The sequence below is a fragment of the Marmota flaviventris genome, unplaced genomic scaffold (assembly GCF_047511675.1).
Source record: "Marmota flaviventris isolate mMarFla1 unplaced genomic scaffold, mMarFla1.hap1 Scaffold_55, whole genome shotgun sequence".
NCBI lineage: Eukaryota > Metazoa > Chordata > Mammalia > Rodentia > Sciuridae > Marmota > Marmota flaviventris.
Genome location: NW_027288355.1, coordinates 823685 through 844150, shown reverse-complemented (window position 1 = coordinate 844150; position 20466 = coordinate 823685).

Here is a 20466-nt window from a genome sequence, read left to right as displayed (position 1 = left end):
AAAATAATTTATTCTTGATATTAAGAAAGCATAGAATACCATTTTCCCCCACAAATAACTCCCCCCTTTTTTTGGAAAAGATGTCAATTTTTTGGGAAAAGATGTCAATAGTGCTAGGTGTATAATTTATTAATGTCTAAATGGCAAGTTTATTATTATTATTATTATTATTTTGCTATGTATTAGTTACAAAACTTTTTCTCTTCATATTATTATAAGGTATATACTCTTTTCTATAACTTTATAGCATATATCATTGTTTATCAAAATGACCTTTTGGGGGTTGGGAGGCGAGGGGAGGGATCATGGGGTTAAAAATGATGGTGGAATATGATGTATATTGTTATATAAAGTATATGTATGAAGAAGTGAATTCATGTAAATATAATTTGTATAAAACCAGAGAAATGAAAAATTGTGCTGTATAGGTGTAATAAGAATTGTAATGCATTCTGTTGTCAGAAAAATTAAATAAATACTGTAGAGTTCATTTTTTGCAATGTATACTCATAATTATATGAGATGCATTTTGTACATATACATGTATACTACCATTATATATAATTAAAAAATGATTACTACATCTCACATTAACTACATTTATTTCAAATTAATTTGTCTTTTGAAAGCACTGATATATGACACTCCTTGATATGTACACTTGGTGTGTCCTCAAATTTGTCAATTTTATATATTATGTTCTTTCCTTTATTCTCCTTTTTATAGAATTTCTTTTTCTAAATTATTGAGATTAATAAATTTTAAACAATTCAGTATAACAGTGCAGTCTGTAGATTTTCTTTTTTAACCTAAGACAAAATACATCCCAATTTTAATAGGCTTATTGTTATGTAAATGACTTTAAAAAACCTGTATATATAACACCCTTACCTGACCTTACTCTGGACTATTGATATCTGGGTGGAGGGGATCTTAAAGTGATCCATGGAAAAGACAGAACAGGGATGGATCAAGATGTGACCTTGGTGGATACTGAGTATGTAGTAGTGAGTATTCATGAAAAAGTATTGGTGGAATAGGTACGGGTAGAGAAAAAAGTGCTGTGAAGGGAAGAGAGAAAGAATGACCAACTCAAGAGTTCAGATTTAAAAAGTCTAATGGTGGAACAATGGTAGTATGAGGGTAAAGGGTAGTTTCTTTGGAGGCAGAAATAAGGTAGAAGTGAAAGAAAAAGGTAACTCTGGCACAGTCCCCAAGAGAAAGAGTCAAATGAACACTACTCTCTCTCTCTCTCTCTCTCTCTCTCTCCATATATATATATATATATATATATATATATATATATATATATATACACATATATATTGCAAACTTCTATAACATTAGATTAAAGTCAGCCAGCCTCAGCAATTTAGTGAGGCTCTAAGAAAATCAGTGAAACCCTTTTTTTTATAGAATATTTTATTAAAGGCTGAGAGTGTTTCTTAGTAAAAAAGCATATCTGATTTCAATTTGTCATATGAGAGAGAGAGAGAGAGAGAGAGAGAGAGAGAGAGAGAGAGAGAGAGAGATCTTGCAAAAATTAAAAAAAATAATCAGTGGCACTGTTAGTTGCCGCAGTCTGCCTGGGCACAAAATCACGAGCCACCCACAGCCTTGTAGATTCAAACAGCAATTCTTTATTCCTGAACTGTCACCAGCACTCTACACGCACGTTCTGGGGAAAAAGCACTTCCACTGGGCTCTGCATCCCAAAATACTCTCTGAATCCCGTGAGAACTCAAAGGGAACTCAAGGAGTGGGCTGGGCCTGAGGCAGCAGGATACGCCCTAGTCCCAGCAGGGTCCTCCTTAAACCTGGAACCGCCCTAAACCCAAGGAGCAGGCGCCTGAGGCAGCAGGATACTCCCTATTCCCAGCAGGATACACCCTAAACCTGGACCCACCCTAATCCAGCAGGATCCTCCCTAAACCCGGATCCATCCTTGTCCTTGAGCAGGGTCACCTTACTCAAACATACATGCAATGTCACTGCAAATGACCTGGGTCCAAGGCAAGCCCATTTCCACAATGGAGAGTCCTCTGTCTAAGCAACATGGGGTAAGCTGACAAGGAAATTGCCATGAGTCATTCTTACTTAGCTATGGCTCTCAGCATTTAGTGTCAAGGATTAAATAATTTAAACGTAATAGTGAGCTAGTTGGAAAACTCATCTAGGTTATTAACTACTGCTTGGGAAGTTAGTCTACTCTCCAAAATATAAAAGTGAGAGAGAAATTCTTTATTAAAGTGTATATAAGAAAAAAGGAGTTTTGAAACAGCTTTTAGATGACCCAGACTGGGTCAACTTTAGCAGGTGATTAGGGTTCTGCAAAGATGATAAATCCTTGAGTTATTTGGAATAATGTGATTTTATCTAGTCTTCATAAATGAAGATTGAGGTCTAATATAAAGCATGCTTGGTAAAGGAAAAACATTTCAATGATAAGTAAATGTATGAATAAACACATAAAACAATATTTAACCAAAAGTCAACCTTCAGAATATTTATGCAATTATGTAATCACCAGTAATGTAAAAACAATGACAACTAAAGAAAAAGTGAATTAGTAAAAAACAAATAAATAATGTAATGAATGAATTAATTAATGAATAGCTAACAAGTGCAAAGATGTAATGTGACTGGAATTGTCAAAGTCAGCTTGTAGCCATGAAAAAATGTAAAGGTACATAGAAATGGTGTTTTACTACTTACTGAGACATACCCTATGAACTATAAATTCCACTCCTAGGTGGGAAGAGTTGAACACAGAACCCATTCACCTGGCTCTCTCACTTGGGAACTGTGCAAAAAATTACGTTTTTCTTTCCCTCAAATTTTATTGCTGCTTCCAAGGACACTACCCTCTATATTCATGCTATCATTGTAGACTTGTAGCATGTGAACCCCTCTATTGTTCAAGTTTTTCTTCTTTTTTTCATTGCTCTTTTTCTCCCTACCCCCATATCATCCACCAATACTTATTTTGTATAGCAAAATCTACATACTCAGCAATCACCAGTCTTATATCTTACTATATCCATTTCCTACCTTGTGCATGACCACTTTGAGATCCCCTCCATCAAAACATCAATAGTCCAAAGTGATCAGAATGGGGGTAAAAATTGCAGAATATTAAATGTCAGTTACACAACAAGAAAGCTATAAAAAATGGGCTTCATTTAAAGGTGAAAATAAAAAGAAAATCTTTAGACTTCACTAGTTAAAATAAAGGATCAAAAATTTATGAGTCTCAATAATTTGAATTATACTTGTGAGTCACATTTTTGGGGGAAGGGATATAAGAACATTGTTGAAGAGTTTAAAGTTAAAACTGTTTTTTTTTTATGAGACAAAGAATAGAAAAATTAAAAAAATATATATATTAAAGTAATTGTGATATCATTTTCATAAAAATATATATACACCTATTTATTCATAAATGGATTTAACCTTATAAACAGTTATAAGTGTCAATACATTTCTCGCTGGGCGAGGTCCTATTATTGGAAGAAAACTTTGCCTTAAAATAACCCCATACAGAGGCATTTAATGCAATTAACAGGCCTTAAATAATAATAATAATAATAATAATAATAATAATAATAATAATAATAATAAGTGAGGTGGGGAGGATTTCAGGTTGTGAAGCATACCTGTAATATAAGTTACTTGAAAAGACATCACAGGAGAATTTTATACATTTTCTGAAGACATATATGTATATATTATTTATAAAAAGTGTTTATGAGTTCTGTAGTGAGGGTGCACAAGTCCAATACATTTTTTTTTTGAATTTTTTTTGTTGTAGATGGACACAGTATTATTAGTAGTTTCTTTATTGGCTTTTTTTAATATTTAGTTTTAGTTTTTGGCGGACACAACTTCTTTGTTTGTATGTGGTGCTGAGGATCGAACCTGGGCCGCCCGAATGCCAGGTGAGTGTGCTACAGCTTGAGCCACATCCCCCTCTTGGGTGGCTTTTTAATACGGTGCTTCATGTTCAACCAAGTACCTCATGCATGCTAGGGATGTTCTCTACCACTGATCCATAACCCTAGTCCCCAAAGTCCGTTGCTTAATGTATTTTTTTTTGGTGGGAGTGTATGTGTGTAGTGCAGGGGATTGAATCCATGGCCTTATATAAGCAAAACAAGCACTCTACTGACTAAGCTATATTCTCAGCCCTGATCTGTAGTCGGTTAACAATGACAATGGAGCAGCCTGTCATTCAGACATTGATTCTGTGCCCACTTGGCTCAGATTGGAGGCAGTGCCTGAAGCCTTGACCAATCAGTCACTTAGGTGAGAACTGTCCAATCCTCATGCAGCCAGTGATGAGGGGGAGGGCTTCCACAATCTTCTGTTTCCTTGGTGTCTGGAACCCGCCATTTTTTCAATCTTTTTGTAGGCTTCTGTTCTGGATCCGGAGCCCAGGTGTCTGTGCTATGCAGAATCTGAAAACAAACCACAGGGAGAACGCAGAGAACCCTGAGAGCCAGGAAATGGTAAGTGTGCCTTGTTATATTGAGTCTGTGTAGGAAGGGGGCTTAAAGCTGACAGGAGTGGCAATGGTGGAAACTGGCAGTCATGGCTAGGGACTCCTCGTGGTCCTCTCCAGAGTCTTGTGGCCAGAGGGTCTCTCTGTGGTAGCTTAGCCTTCACCTCTGACTAGTTTAGTGAGGCTTAGATCAGCAGTTGAAAACCTGCGCATTTTATTCCATAATTGTATGGTGTTTTCAGCGTCTTTCTAAAGCCCTTTGTGGGCTTCCATGTGCCATGAGTCCAGCATGTCTCCAGATTTCATAGTGAAGACTGAGATAATTACCAGGAGAGAACTACAAATCCATTTATTGTATTCATGCATGAGAGAGGCTGTTAATTTTAAGGCTTGTTACTCATGAGGGTTTGTTTGCTTGTTTGTTTATTATTATTATTATTATTATTATTATTATTATTATTATTATGTGTATGTTGTTTTCTTTTTGGCACCATAAATTCAACCCAGAGTTGTTCATCCACAGATTCACATTCCCACCCCTTTTTTAATATTTTTATTTAGAGACAGGGTCCCTTTGAATTTCTTAGGGCCTCACAAGTTTGATGATGCTGGCTTTTAACTCATTCTCTTCATGAGTCCTGAGATTTTTAAATGTAGCAGAAGCAGTATCTCAAATCCAAAACAAAAATCTGAAATCCAAAACTTCAGTTTAGCTCTCCATAGGTCTTAGAATAAACCCCTAGTTTTCTAGCTCTCTGTTCCCATATCCAAAACTAGGGTTCTCTGTTCACAGAAAATAAGTATAAAATAGAATAGATAGTATAATAACCATGTAATGTGGATAATGGGCCTCACTCAAACACGCCTGGTGGCTAACCTAAAGATGTTAATGAGCACCATTAAGGCCTATTTCAAATGTAAAAGACCTTGAAGCCCACTTGTGGGAACACCTTCAACAAAGTCCTTTGTCCCAGGGGTGATCCCTGATTGAATTTGAAGAAAAAAAGATGGGTCATAGAAAGAATGAAAGTGAACCCATATAGTAGTCAGGATGCCTTTTCCAAAGCCTATTCTAAATGCATTATGCTTCCTGTTCTGCCCAAAATCATCTAAGATGGCACACAAAAATGAGGTTTTTTTTTTTTTTTTTTTTTTTTTTTTTTCCTGGTATCATTCCTCATACCACCTGGTGGGCGTTCTATTTCTTCTTGCTTAAATGGATTTTTTTTTCTTCAAAATTTATGAGACAAGCACTCAGATTCAATTTACAAACTGAGAAATTTTGGTTAATCTCAAAACTCCACTTTCAGCATTATTAATCATTTTCCCATGTTTTATTTCAAATGTATGCATCATTTATAATGTTTTTCTTCAAGAACTGGAGGGCATTTTTAAAAGATTTTAATTTATCATTCTGAGATTTTCATATGAGAAGAAAGCAGAATAAAAGTAGGTGACATTAAAAATAATGAATCTCTCCTAAATGAGATTTATGTGTCCCAATTAAGGATTTTTAAAAACTGTAATGGGTCATCAATTGAGGGTTTATTTATTTATTAATTTGTTTGTTTGTTTATTTATTTATGGTCAGGCAATCTGAGGTTGTGGATCAGTGGTAGAGCACTCACCTAGCACGTGCAAGGTCCTGGGTTCGATCCTCAGCACCACATAAAAATAAGTAAATAAAAAATAAATAAATAAATAACCCACACAAACATTCCAAATATTTCAGGAAACTCTTTTATTCTGGTGTGACAGGAAAAAAATAAAAGTGGGACTAAGTTGAATTTAAACTACATTCACTTTCAATCTCTCTCTCTCTCTCTCTCTCTCTCTCTCTCTCTGTACTGGGGATTGACCCCAGGGCCTCATGCTTAGAAGGCAAGCACTCTACAAGCTGAGCTATTTACTCAGCCCCATTTTTTTGGGGGGGAGACTGGGGATTGAAGTCAGGGGGACTCTACCACTGAGCCACATCCATACCCTTATTTTGTATTTTAGTTAGAGACAGGGTTTCACTGAGTTGCTTGGTGTCTCACCATTAATGAGACTGGTTTTGAATTCATGATCCTTATGTCTCAGTCTTGTAAACAGCTGATATTACAGGCATGCACCACCATGCCTGGCCAACTTCAATCTTTTTTTATTTTTTTTAAAGAGAGAGTGTGTGTGAGAGAGAGAGAGAGAGGGAGGGAGAGAGAGAGATTTTTTTTTAATTAATATTTATTTTTCAATTTTGGGCGGACACAGCATCTTTGTATGTGGTGCTCAGGATCGAACCCGGGCTGCACGCATGCCAGGCGAGCCCACCACCGCTTGAGCCACATCCCAAGCCCCAACCAACTTCAATCTTAAGGGCTAAATTACACGCAATTTAGATCAAAGTCCATGTCAATATCTTGGTTATATATATATATATATATATATATATATCCCTCTCTCTCTCTCTCTCTCTCTATATATATATATATATATATATTGTTGTTGATAGACCTTATATTCCAGTGACTCACATGTGCCAGAGAAGTGAGCTCCACTGAGCCCCAGCCCCAGCCCCCTGGTACATTTTTCATGGAGGATATTGGAGATTGAACTCACGAACACTCGGCTACTAAGACAAATCCCCAGGATTTTTTTTTTTTTTTTTACTTTATTTAGACACAGGATCTCACTGTGTTTCTTAACACCTCACTTCTGCTAAGGCTGCCTTTGAAATTTTGATAATTCTTCCTCAGCCTCTTCAGCAACTGGGATTACAGGCTTGCACTAAAACACCCAGCATCTGGTACATTTTTAATACCTGTTTTATGTAGATTTTAACCAGTAGCCTTAACTTTTTTTCTAATATATATTTGATTTGAATCCATAACCCAGAAATCAGTGAAACAGAATCTATTTTTTATCTGCAACTCTGCTTTTGGTTATGTCAGTGTCTGAGTTAAGATTCCCCATTAAAGAATTTACTATGTCTTGTGTTCTCATTCTGACCTCCCTTATGACCTAGTTCTGAGTTTTAGAGTATCTGAAACAAGGTTCCCAGAGATTCCAAATTTTTTGGAGTATTTAGAAAACACCACTCTCTGAGTCTTGTCTTCTAGGGACCACTTTGAATTTTAAGTGTGTAGCTTCTGAAGGGATGGACTAATTGGATGCTTTGCAACTGGAAGGCATTTTCTGATATACTTTCTCTCTAAAAGGTACTTTATTTGTTTCCTTTTATTAGATACTGTGAACAAAGGTGCAATAAAAAATAGATGTGCGGCAATATATTTAGCAAAAGGATTCCAAATTTTTTACATACATAACAAAAGTTGTTATTATTACTGGATTGTATGGCATTTTTAATGACAATTATTATTATTATTTTTTATTTATTTAAATACTGGAGGTTAACCCCAGGGCACTTTACCAGTGTGCTACATACCCAGTCTCCAACACTTTTATTTATTTATTTATTTTTGAGAGAGTGTTTTACTGAGTTTCTTAGGACCTTGCCAAGTTCTTGAAGCTGGTCTTTAACTTGAAAATAAATCCCTAGTTTTCTACCTCTTATTCTCCTAAGCCACTGGGAGTACAGGCATGTACGATTTTGCACTGCTACCCCAAATTATTCCTAGTGGATTATGTGGCATTTTTAATTGGGGCTTTTAAAGAACCTTAACACTTTTATAAAAAATATATTTATTAAATTTATATTGTCACCAATATTTTTACATATTTTTGTACCCTTGAATCCCTATTAATTATGAGATATTTGCTTGGTTTTGTATGGTTTGGTGCTGGGTATTGAACCCAGAGTTGCATACCACTGAGATACATCCACATTCTTTTTTATGTTATATTTTGAGACAGACTCTCATTAAGTTGATTGTAGCCTTGTTATGTTACTGAGGCTGTCTTTGTACTAACAATTCTCCTGTGTCATTTCCCATAGCTTCTAGAATTTCAGGCATATGCCACCACACATGACAATTTTAGATTTTTATAATAGCCATTCCAACAGCACTGCATAGGCTGAATAAAATCTATTTGATTAATGCATTGAATCCCTGAGGGAAGTTTATGTGAAGTGGCCAGTGTAGGAGTGTTGTGTAAAGATTAGCAAGGATTGTGGAATGTGATAGACACTACTATCTAAAGTACATATATGGGGCTGGGGATGTGGCTGAAGTGGTAGTGCACTTGCCTGGCATGCGTGCAGCTGGGGTTCTATCCTCAGCACCACATACAAACAAAAATGTTGTGTCCGCAGAACACTAAAAAATAAAAATAATAAAATTCTCTCTCTCTCTCTCTCTCTTTCTCTCTCTCTCTCTCTAAAAAATTAAGTACATATATGAAGACAGGAATTGATGGGAACATACTTTATATACAAACAGAGGTATGAAAAATTGTTTTATATGTGTAATAAGAATTGTGATGCATTCCATTGTCATGTATTTAAAAAATAAAACAAAAAAAATCTTTATGTTTATTGCTGAGTATCAAACTCAGTGCTTTGCACATTCTAGCAAAGTAGTCTACAACTGAGACACAACTCCAGCCCATGTACCCAGCTTTTTATACTCTCTTTGTAGTAATCAGAAACAACTTTAAAAATTAAAATTGCATTTATATCACTTTTCCTAGTATGGTAATGTATTACTAAGTAAACTTATTCTTAGTATTTAAAAAATAATAATCTAATGGATGACTGTTATTTTTTCCAGGGATTATTTTATCACTTCTTTAGGCCTTGGTGAAGGTCTTTTTTTTCAGAATATAGATTCCTTCTATTAACAAATGGGTCCATGCTAACTGTGTTGAAAATAGTGATTCTAAAACTTCACACAATGCACACATTTCCAAGAGTATAGGGGAAAGGGAAAGACAATATTCACAACCAAGAAACCATTTCCCATGGAAGCACAGTATCAGTGTGCAACCTGGAGTGTAATCTAGATCTTTCAGTGGTAAGGGTGTTTAAGAACCACAACCATAGGTTTTTGGGATCCTCTAAAGTACACTGAATGGCTTTAAATCACGTACTCTTCTTCAAACTAAAATTTCTGCTACCTACTTAAAAAATAAAGCACTATGAATGAGAAAGGTGAATGAGACTTAAGTTCTTTGGAGGTACTGAGGTTGACATTTAATTATAGTTTATAAATAGTCAAATAAGAAGTGCCTTTGAGTTGTCTCAACTTTTCCAACACATGATATAGAATACTTAGGTGAACTGACATGAAATAATGAAAATGCATTTCAGGGAAGTGATATCACAGAAATTTTCAGGGTAGAATCTTGGCAATGTGGGAAAAATATATTAATATATATATGTTTTTCTATAGAAAAAAAATAAGTGATAAGTACATGAGTATGAGGGTAAATTCAGTGTGCCTCATGCATTGTAGGTTGAAGGTAATGATAAAGTAGTAACTGAGGAGATCCAGAACTCTATAATCCTGGGAGACATTAATAGCAATTTAGAAAAAAGAAAATATAGTTAAATCCCTTTAGATTTACCTCTGTCCTCTGTTCCTCTTATGAATTTGATTCTGTCAAATGAGATTATGTGGGTATAGTTCTCTCTGAATTTATGTTTTCTTTTGTTTTTAGGATTTTGTCAGCTATGTCATGTAAAGCCCTGTCTTAAACTCACTTTGGGGGCTCTTTTACATCCTGTTCTGGACTGCAGAGCAGAGACTCACCTCACTCATTCTGTGCAATGAATTGACTTTTGTCAATCTTTGCAAACAATGGTTGGAAGAACAAGCATATTGGATTGTCTTTCATATCCTATAATATGGTTGTCAGACCCTGTGGGTTAAAGGGTAGTTACTTGCGATGTTTGCAAAATCTTCCCTATGAGAAGGGCTTATCTATATTTTTTTTTTGTTTTGGAAGCCCCATAAACACAGAAGAGAAGCATTTATAGTCACAAACAAAGGAATGCCAGAAGCTATTAGATATGAGAAAATACAAAAATAAATATAGTCTTCTCTTAGAGCTTTTAGAGGTAAAAAGTGTATTTCTGTTTTGTGTAAGGAAACGAAAATTTCTCTTTGGCCTGACAATATTTTGATGTTTTAAACTTGCTTGTAATTTCTACCTGTGTTTTAATTCACCTATGCCTGGCTATCCCTTACCAGATAACAACCCTCTCTAAAACCTTACTGGTGCCTCATAAATTCTGGCTCCTGCTGACCAAATAACAATTCTCTCTAAATTTCAGTGGCAACTTATAAATTCTAATGTCTGGAGCTGAATTTATTTTCCACCTTGAAATGTTAGCCACATAGATCCTTAACCTGCTATTTGCCTTTGTATTATGATTGTCAAAATCTTGTTAGCTGTAAGTACCTTAGACACCCACCTCCTTTGTAACTTTTTGTGCTGTAAAAACGTTTTCCTGATGATCAGGTGGATGATCTCTAGCATGGAATCTTGTAAGAGACAGTCCTGGCCAGCTTTTGTGTACACAATACAATCTTGATTTAATTTGATTTAAAATTTGAGTTAGTGGTCTTTTGTGTTTTGGTTTAACATTAACCTTTTTTTAAATGTCACTGTAAATAAAACCAAAGAACACAACAAAACTCCTGTAAATGAGCCAGGTGCATAAAAATAGTCATTCTTTACTGAAAGCACAGTATTCATTATAGAAATGATATAAGCTTAAAAATTAATTAAAAGATATCTCAAATATCAAGTGAGTTTAGGAGTTAGAAATTTTTTTTCTTTCAGAATATAGGTAGTAAAATAGGGCAAAAGAGAAAATGTGAAGCATAAATATATTAAGTAATATGCAAAAAATCACCAAAATATTTATTACAAAAAACAAAAAACATATCTACAGAAATGGTTCAAAAGAAGCAGTCTTTTTGTCAGGAATAAACATTTGGACAGGAATGGAAGTTTTGGTTGTCTTTTTAAGTAGTTTTACTCCTAGTGAATAATCTTTTCACTATTTCTGCATTTTTCTGGTTGAAATTAATTATAATTCATATATCTGCAAAAAAGGTACTGAATGCAGAAAAATATTATTGCTCATGTTTAAATCACCTCCATTATTTGATCTTTCCCTTTTTAAACCAAAAATCTGCATAAAACCATCTCTTAATAAATATCTCTATCTCTGTATATTAGCAGCAACTGAGTTATAAAATTTGCTATGATCACTTGTCTCTTCATGTACTTAGACTATGAATTTGCTATTTAGCACTTAGGTATAAATCTCTATGATGTTCTCTAGTTATTTATGTCACTTTGTTAAGTTTTATACCAAGCTCTTAGTATGTGCCTTAATTACTCTGTGTAGCAATGTAGGATTTATGTCTCATTTGTGACACTTTGTTCCCAGAACTGTGTCTAAAGGGATATTGTAAAAATGATTATTCAGGAAAAAAAATCTATCTAATATTATATTTTATTTTATATTTATTTATATAATTATGTATACATATTTTTATTATTTAGAAACACCCTTTGGTCTGAAACTACAGTGATACTAGTGTATTTTAGCTTGAATTGGTTGTGAGAATCAAACTAACAAGACTTTTATGTGTGTTGGTTGGTGATTTCTGCAACCTCAGGAACCTAGTGAATAATAGCAGAAATAAATAAGTAACTCTTTAGTTTGAGGCAGAACCACCAAACTAGATGATGTTTTGCTTCTGCTTTCTATCTCAATTATCAGAAACATACCTTTAAATTTACATGGAACTCTTTTGGAATTCTGTTCTGTTAGTTCTTCTAAAAAAATCAATGAAACTGAAAATAATGCAGGAAAGATAAATAATTAATTTCAAACAATTCATTTCTTAAAATAAATATTTTTTTTCAAATCACCAAAAATTCTGAAAAGTTACAAAAGTTAAAAGCTTTAGAAATATCCTAATGCAATTTCTCTTTTGCTCAGAACAGTAGACTATATCTCCAACTCATTCTTCTCTAGAATTGGACTGTGTGCAAATATAAAAAAAAAAGTGCTAAGATGCCCCAAATGGCTTATAAGTTTTAAAATCCTGAAAGGAGCTCAAATCTGCCATTTTTCTACTTTACAAAATACAAAATCTTAAATTTGTATACTTAACAAACATTTGCAGAAGTGTAATTCAAAATGACCTAAAAAAATGAAAAATATCATTGAAGGACTGACCCACTGAACATGAGGGACTTATAATATTGAATCCCTTATATTAAATGTCTTTTTATCATTGTCAAAATTTTCCATGTTTATATTATCAATATATTAATCAAAATTTTTATGCATTTAATAACAAATATCTAATTTCCTATTTTATTCAGTCTTTTAAAAAATTAGTAGTAATTAATATTAATAATTTAATTCTCATACTTGTGAAAGTATGAAACATATACGTTAAAAGCCATGGCTATAGCAAGTGAAAAATCCAGCCTAATTTCCTTTTAAGATTGGGAGCCATCTCATCACAAAGGCATGAAAAGTTAATTTCTGCTTCATTATAAATTACTGTGATTTGCTTGAAATGCCTACCAGTGCCTTGAACTCACCCATGTCTGGTTTTCCCTGATGAGAAAACAACCCTCCCTGAAACTTTAGTGATGACTCATAAATTCTGGCTTTCCCTGACCAAATAAAAACTCACTCTGAAACTTTAGTGGTCTATCATAAATTCTGATGTTTTGATCTAAATTTACTCCCTAAGTGCTAAATCATTTAGACCATTAATCTACTATGTGTCTTTGTATTATGCTTGTGAAAATCCTGTTATTCGTGTAAGTTCTCAAGTCACCCCCCTTTTGTAACTTTTTGTGCTATAAAACTACAGTCCTAGAGAACTGGAGTGCTGAATTCTTTTTCCATGGGTTTCAGGAGAGACTGATATGCTCAAATGCGGGACCACCAAAAGACCACCAGAGACCAATATGTAAGCACCAAAGAGGTGTTTATTCCAAGCTAGCTCAGTCCTCCACGCACACAGAAACTGATGGCTTAGAGGCCCTGAGCCTGGGGTTTGCAGCAGTTTTATAACTCTTTGGGAAAGGCAGGAACCCCACATACATCATAGCATCTCTTAGCAAATCATCACACACCTTGGGAAAATCATAAACAACTCTAAAACATGATTAGCACATTCACTGGTGGGAACAAGTTGGGTAAGCATGATTGGTTAGTACAAGATGGGGATTCATTTGAACAGATTGGCTTAGGCCATGAGGGGATTATATGCTGAACTATATGGTTTCCCAAAATTTTATCAATCACCATAAACTACTGGAAGTTTCATTTGGAATCCCAGGAATTTTCCCTGTCTCATGCTGATTGGTGGCTGCTAGGGGGTTGTTATGGATCCCCACCTAGCCTGACTGAGTCTGGGACACCAGGCACAGCAGATCTCTCCTGTTATTTGTAGATAAACAACTCAGCAGGTTGGGTATGAGCCTAGGAGTGCTCTGTGTGTCTTTCCAAGGACAAGAGTCATGCCCCCTTCCTTGGACAGTCTTTGCTCTGAGGTAGAGGATGGTTTCTCACCTTGTACCTTATGTTTTTTATATATTTTTTTAGATGTAGCTGGACACAATACCTTTATTTCACTTATTTATTTTTATGTGGTACTGAGGATTGAACCCAGGGTCTTGCACATGGGAGGTGAGCACTCTACTGCTGAGCCACAATCCCAGCCCCTTATGTGTTGTTTTTGTTGGGCATTTTTACTTTAGGGGTTTTCTTCCCAGTTCAAAGTTCAATCTGTAACATAAAAAGAACAGAGATCAAAAAATAAATAAATAAAATTTGATAATTATTGTCATTTTATATTAATTCCTTAATAATATACAAGCATATATAATCCATAAACTGAAATGACTTTATATGTAAGTTTAAATGAAAATGTTCTGTTGGTTGGGTTAGTTCCCACTAATGGGAAAACAACCTTGCCTCAAAATAATAGCAGCCTGAGACTCTTGGGTACATTTCTCAGTTTAAAAAAAAAAAAAAAAAAAAAAAAAAACAGCACTCAACGACCTGAGATTCTAGCCCTTATTCATGCCTGGATTGGATAATATTCCCTGTCACTCAAAAAAGGGCTCACTTCTCTCAGATTCATGATCTGAAGCCCCTTCCAATCAAAAGCATTTTGTGGGAACTGTCCAATCATGTGTCATCAGGGGGGAGGAGGGTTGGCTTTCACTTCTTATCTCCTGAGTCCTCCATTTTTGCCATCTGTAGTCTCATACTTCAGAGTCACAGGTTGTTCTTCTGTGCAGGAACTGAGGATCCCAAGTAGCCCTACTCCTGAGAACCAGGAAATGGTGAGTGTGCATTGGCCTAGCAAGAGAGGCTGGGGGAGGAAGACTATTGGAACCACAAGACTGGCTGTGTTGAAAACAGGAGCTAGCACATTGGGACTCTGGGCAGTCTCTGGAGTCTACAGGCTTTACTCCTCCACTTGGCCACTATGTCCTCAGTCCTGCTGGCCAACCAGGTGGGGAACATGTCAGTGGCAGAGACTCTTTGCTGCCTTCCTTATGCTCAAAGGGCATCCTCAGAATCTGCATAAAATATTATGTGGCAGGAGTGTTCCTGCAGCCCAGTGTCTTACCAGATGTTGGAGATTGACAGGTGGAATAATTATCAAAATCAAATCTCCAAGGTCCATTTTCCGGCAGGAAAGGAGCTGTCATTTTTGGATACCTAAATTCCTTTTTAGCTAGCTAATTTTCATTTTGACATTCTTTTATTTTTACTTTCTTCATTATTATTATTTTGTTTAAAGTTAGGTGAACTCGGGATACTGTACTACTTAGCCATATCCTTGGTAGTGGAGCCAGATTTACAGATAGGTAGTTAGTGTAGTTAGGTAAATTGGGTCTAATATCCAGTAAAATCAAGAATAAACACCATATTGAGGATGGAGTCCAGGATAGGGGTAATTGAAAATGTCCCCAAGGCCCTGAGCCCATCCCAAGAAAATTTTAATGAAGCAGCTCACCGCAAACATGGAGATGCTAATCCAATAGACTTTCCTGCCCAGATTGCTCCTTCAGCCCACCTGTCCTCCACACTTTGGGCCTTCCCACCTACATTCCAACACTGCAAGAAAACAGAACAAAGGACAGCAATGTGACAGGAATGCAGGATAGCTGAAGGAAGACCTTAGCTATAAAAAAGCTAAAAAGACCTTAGTTTAAAAAAAATCCCTTTCATGGATTCTACCTCTTGGGTCCCTTTTTTCTTCTGGGGAGAAGTCCTTTCTACTGTCCTTTAATAAAGCTTCTACTTTCCACTCTAAACTTGCCTTGGCACACTTCTCTGATGTTATACTTCAGCATTGGGGAAGCAAGGACTCTTCACCAGTAAACAGCCCTAACAGGTTTAAATTTATTTTGAGAAAGGTCCTAGCTAAGTTGCTGAGATTATTTTTGTTATGGTTTGATTTATCTAGAATTTGCTATTGCAATAAACCATAGTGTTTTTACATACATATGTATTCATATGGGAATCTTATTTATATTGTGATTCTTTATTATTGTAATATTATATTTTCACAATATATATGAATAGTAGGCCATGATAAGTTCCTTTTTTGCTCTTATAATTGAAAAGATTTTTGGCTAAAGTTACATATAACTTTGTAGATGAATTTTAAAAATTTATGCTTTGGTTTCTTACTTCATTTAAAGTAAAGCTTGATGATTTTTTTTATTATTACATTATTGTTGTATTTAATAGTCAGTTTATTTGACATAACCATAAAACATGAAATATAATTTGCTCCCCTTCAATATTCAGTAGTTCCCCTTTCCCTATTCTCTAAGTTTCTTCTATCATATATTTATTTATAGTTTTTTAAATTATTGCTTTATAGAATACACATAAAAGTAGACTTCACTGTGATATATTCATATTTGTGCATAGCAGTTTTGGTGAGATCTATTGTCAGTAAATTTGGGGGAAATGATAACCTTTGTAATGATGAGTTTTCTTATTTACATGGGATGTATAATTCAGTCTTTTATGTGCTTTGTGTGACTTTTATTTTCTCATAAGTTCTACATATTTTGTTTCTAAAAATGTACATATGTGAAATACCACTTTCCTAAGGCACCTATGTAAAATTTATACATAGTGTTTTATGCTCTTTTTTAAACTGGATATATTATGAAATGTGACTGGCCCCAGTGACCATTTTTCCTACAGATTATTATTTATCTCTTCCAAGATGTATATTGTATTGAGCCATGCCCTTGGGGTTCAAGTGTTTGGATGAGTACCATTGCATACTTACATGTTCTCATGATCACATATGCTCTAATTTCAGTAAGTCTCTGTGATGGGGAGTATCATGTATATTCAATAGTAAAATAGTTTCCACAAATAGATACTAATTTAAACTCCTTTTGAGTTAATGATTATTAATTTGTTTTAAATGTTCATCAATATTACTTAATTTTTCCCATGATGGGTTTTTATTTTATATTTCTTAAATTTCTAAATATTTTGAATTTTTATAGTTAATAAACATATTTCATGTATAAATTTGAAGTTCAGACTTTTGTCGTTTATATATTTTTGGCTTAAAAGATGAGAAAAGGATCCAAAAATGCAGCTAGAGATTGATTTGAAAAAAAAAAAAAAAAAAAAAAAAACAAGGTTTAAATTATTTTTAATTGACTTTTTTCTTTACTCATCATTTATTTTAGGTTTCTTGTATGATTGTAAGGGTAGGTTATTTAAAGTGGATTCTAGGACTTATCTTTGTTAATTACTACAGGAAAAATAAATAAGAAATTTCTCTACACTATGGCTGCAGGAAAATGAATAAATTTCTTTAAAATCATATGGTAATAAAATTGTTAAATGACATACTTACTAAACATCCACTCCTTAAAAATTTTTTTTCTGTAATATTTTTGGCAGAGAATCATGAATTCTATTATCTGGATTTTGGGATTTAATATAAAATCATATGGAATAAAATTTGGCCAATCCTAGAAATATTCATACATAAATTGTTGTTTACTTAATGACATGTTGTGGAGATAGCAACTAATGAACATATTTATTTTTAGAAATAGTTACTTTTTTTGCTTTTCAGTTTCTAATAAGCCTTTTAGGTTTATTTCCTTCCTGAGTCACTCAGGGCCACTGATGTTTTTTTTTTTTTTTTTTATTTTTTTTTTGTTTTTTTGTTTTTTTTTTTTTTTAATTCTGTAATCTCCAGGCATTTACCCTTCTAAGAAATCTTGTCTTGTGAGCTCTGTTTCTGAAGAGTTTCTTAACATGAAAGAAAAAAAAAAGTCTTTATGTTGCCCCCGAAATGTATTCTCAATGCACTCTCTTCAAAATGGAGAGAAAATAATATTTCCTCAGACTGACATCCCTGTGTCAGGAGCTAACAATACATTGATGGTCTTTGAAGAAATTTCATACAGTTCTGTCTCTGGGTAGTTTTCTGTGGGCTGCTGAATTGCCATTTAATATCCAGATACCCATGTTTTTTCATCTGTACTATGGGAATAATTTTAGAGGGAACAGATGAATAATGTTCTTCATGAGGCTATGAATACCTGTATGTTCTGTAGTGCACAGCTGACAAAGCCCCTGGAATACACTGTGCCACTCACATGAATTTTCTTTCAAAAGCTTGTAATAACCTTTTCACTTTAGGCATCCATGTCATCCACATTCCCAATTATAAAAGTTTGAATCTTTCTTTTCTGAATTCCACGTTTCGTTTCTCTTGTGGTACAATGTGGTACAAATAACTATGTTTTTTTTCTTTCTTTTACACTGTGTTTCTAATAAAAATGTTCTCTGCTCCAAACCTATATTTCCCATGTCCAGCTATGTTTAGAAAATGACATAGATAATTTATTTGATATTTTTTTTCTGTGAGGCCTGTTTAATTATTTAGGGAATTTTTAAAAATTAAGGTAATACCCAAATATGACATTTTAGAAAAGGCAAAACTATGGAGACAGTAAAAAGATCAGTGGTTGCCAGGGATTGGTGGGGAGGGAAAAATGAACAGGTGGATCATGCAGGACTTTTAGGGCAGTGAAACTATTTTGTTTGGTACTGTAATAGTGGGTACATGTCATTTACATTTATCAAAATTCACAGAATGTGCATCACCAAGAGAGAACCCTAAAGTAAACTATGGAGTTTCGGTGATAACATATCAGTGTAGGTTTGAGTGTGACAAATGCAGGCTCTGGTGGGGACTGGGACAACTATATGTGTGGGGCACAGGGCATGGATGGAAATAGTCTGTACTTTCTGTTCACCTTTGCTGTGAATCTAATACTTCTGTAAAAAATACAGTATATTGGGCTGGGGATGTGGCTCAAGTGATAGCACGCTTGCCTAGCATGTGTGAAGCACTGGGTTCGATTCTCAGCACCACGTAAAAATAAAATAAAGGCACTGTGTCCACCTAAAACTAAGAAATAAATATTTAAAAAAATAAAAAAAAATTAAAATACAGTATATTAAAAATGTTAAAGCAATGTACTGGAGGGTTAAGAGCCGGACTTAGATATTAGACTGTTTGGGCTTCAGTCTAATTCACAGACTACTGAGTGGCCTTAGACAAGTCTTAACTCTCAGGGCCTCAGTTTCCTCAACTATAGAACTACTTCAGTGATCTAAGATTAAATGAATCATACAGGCAGTTAGCATAGTGTTGACACACTGGGGACATTAAATAAATCTTAGCTACTTTTGGAAATTTTAAATAAAAAAACAATTAAGAAAAGTTTTGACCTTTTAGGTAAGTTTTAGGCCCCTAATTCCTATAGTGAATCAAGAGACTTATTTTGATGTTAAATACATGCATTGACATTTTTTTCTCCACTGTTCACATGGTACCACACTTTATCTTTTTCTTACAACAAATGAGTACCTATAACCAGGAAAAAAATTTGTTCCCTGCACCAAGATAGGAAGATCAGCTGCCCAAGACAGTGGTTTCTCTGCATAATTCCTGTCGGTCACCTAGATTCTAATGAATCCTACTGGATCCCCCCATCCCAATGCTGAGGTTCATTTGTTGGACAGCCATAACTGCTCCTAGGCCCTCTCTTCTGAGATCCAGGCCTATGTATTCAACTGCCTGGTGGACATTTTATTTAGGTGCCTCAAAGTGTTGAATTCATGACCCCTCCACTTTTACACCAGCCCTTCTTATTTCCCCCCTCAATGAATGACCCATCATCCACTCAGATGTGGAAATTAGCAGCCTAGGAATCTTCCTGGATTCCTTTCGTTTACCCTACACAACCCCCCCCACCACTCAACTTAAGTCATTCTACTTTTACAAATATTGCTAAGATCCATGTGTCTCTTTCCTTCTCGATCTCCACTGAATTCAAGCCATCATAATCTCTCAGCTGGACTGCTGCCACTGGCTCCTAATTGGTCCCCGAGTCTTCTCACCTTTTTTCACTCTTTCTCCACACTATAGGTTGAGTGTGGAGAATTCAAGGTTCAGAATTCCTGTCCAGGACAGCTGACTAGGGACACCCTGGTTGCAGTTAACTATTGTGTTCCTGCTGCGACCAAGTATTTTTTTTCTAATGACTAAATAACATTACTTTTATTTCTGAGAAAAGGAGCCTTGTGGGAGGCGATCTTTGCACGTGATCTGAGTTACCTCCCTGGCAAGAGGGAGAGTGAGAGGCGCTTAAACACAGCGGTGTTAAAAGCCTTCCCCACCCTTTCCCAGGTCCGAGGGCTTGTCTGTGCAGTGACGTGCCTGGCCACTGACCTGAAGACCCAATCGCCGCCCCTGACCTTGGGATGCTGCCCCCCTTAACCTTCATTGGATGGGATTTTCCCTGGAATTTTTGTTCTCCAATAAAATCTCACTCCCTGGCATTCTCTCCCTCTCTCACTAGTCTCTTCTGTAAACCTCACCACCGCATTAGGTGGCTAGAGGCGGGAGCTAGGAGAAGCCATCTTGGAGCTGTGTTAAAGGTAATGAGAGTCTGTCTCTTTA